A 2,102-nucleotide genomic window follows, 5' to 3' on the forward strand; every position below is an offset into this window, starting at 1 on the left:
GGGTATCAGAATGGATAAAAAAAACAAAACCCATCAGTATGTTGCCTACAAGAAACTCATTTTAGACGCAAAGACACCTCCAGATTTAAAGTGAGGGGGTGGAAAACAATTTACCATGCTAATGGGCATCAGAAGGAAGCTGGGGTGGCAATCCTTATATCAGATCAATTAGATTTTAAGCCAAAGACTATAATAAGAGATGAGGAAGGATACTATATCCTACTCAAAGGGTCTGTCCAACAAGAAGATCTAACAGTTTTAAATATCTATGCCCCTCACGTGGGAGCAGCCAACTATATCAACCAATTAATAACAAAATCAAAGAAACACATCAATAATAATACAATAATAGTAGGGGACTTGAACACTCCCCTCACTGAAATGGACAGATCATCCAAGCAAAATATCAACAAGGAAATAAAGGCCTTAAATGACACACTGGACTTGATGGACATCACAGATATATTCAGAACATTTCATCCCAAAGCAACAGAATACACATTCTTCTCTAGTGCACATGGAACCTTCTCCAGAATAGATCACATCCTGGGTCACAAATCAGGTCTCAACTGGTATCAAAAGATTAGGATCATTCCCTGCATATTTTCAGACCACAATGTTCTGAAGCTAGAACTCAATCACAAGAGGAAAGCTGGAATGAACCCAAATACATGGAGACTACACAGCATCCTTCTAAAGAATGAATGGGTCAACCAGGAAATTAAAGAAGAATTGAAAAAATTCATGGAAACAAATGATAATGAAAACACAACTGTTCAAAATCTGTGGGACACAGCAAAGGCAGTCCTGAGAGGAAAATATATAGTGGTACAAGCCTTTCTCAAGAAACAAGAAAGGTCTCAAGTACACAACCTAATCCTACACCTAAAGGAGCTGGAGAAAGAACAAGAAAGAAACTCTAAACCCAGCAGGAGAAGAGAAATCATAAAGATCAGAGCAGAAATCAATGAAATAGAAACCAAAACAACAATAGAAAAAATCAATGAAACTAGGAGCTGGTTCTTTGAAAGAATCAATAAGATTGATAAACCCCTGGCCAGACTCATCAAAAAGAAAAGAGAAAGGACCCAAATAAATAAAATCATGAATGAAAGAGGAGAGATCACAACTAACACCAAAGAAATACAGACAATTATAAGAACATACTATGAGCAACTCTACGCCAACAAATTGGACAATCTGGAAGAAATGGATGCATTCCTAGAGACATATAAACTACCACAACTGAACCAGGGAGAAATAGAAAACCTGAACAGACCCATAACCAGTAAGGAGATTGAAACAGTCATCAAAAATCTCCAAACAAACAAAAGCCCAGTGCCAGATGGTTTCCCAGGGGAATTCTACCAAACATTGAAAGAAGAACTAATTCCTATTCTCCTGAAACTGTTCCAAAAAATAGAAATGGAAGGAAAACTTCCAAACTCATTTTATGAGGCCAGCATCACCTTGATCCCAAAACCAGACAAAGATCCCACCAAAAAAGAGAACTACAGACCAATATCCTTGATGAACACAGACGCAAAAATTCTCACCAAAATACTAGCCAATAGGATTCAACAGTACATTAAAAGGATTATTCACCACGATCAAGTGGGATTTACTCCAGGGCTGCAGGGTTGGTGCAACATCCGCAAATCAATCAATGTGATACAACACATTAATAAAAGAAAGAACAAGAACCATATGATACTCTCAATAGATGCTGAAAAAGCATTTGACAAAGTACAGCATCCCTTCCTGATCGAAACTCTTCAAACTGTAGGGATAGAGGGCATCTACCTCAATATTATCAAAGCCATCTGTGAAAAACCCACTGCAAATTTCATTCTCAATGGAGAAAAACTGAAAACTTTTACGCTAAGGTCAGGAACACAGCAGGGATGTCCATTATCACTACTGCTATTCAACATAGTACTAGAAGTCCTAGCCCCAGCAATCAGACAACAAAAAGAAATTAAAGGCATCCAAATCGGCAAAGAAGAAGTCAAACTATCACTCTTCCCAGATGATATGATACTATATGTGGAAAACCCAAAAGACTCTACTCCAAAACTGCTAGAACTTGTACAGGAATTCAG

This window comes from Meles meles, chromosome 3 (genome assembly GCF_922984935.1).
Source record: "Meles meles chromosome 3, mMelMel3.1 paternal haplotype, whole genome shotgun sequence".
NCBI lineage: Eukaryota > Metazoa > Chordata > Mammalia > Carnivora > Mustelidae > Meles > Meles meles.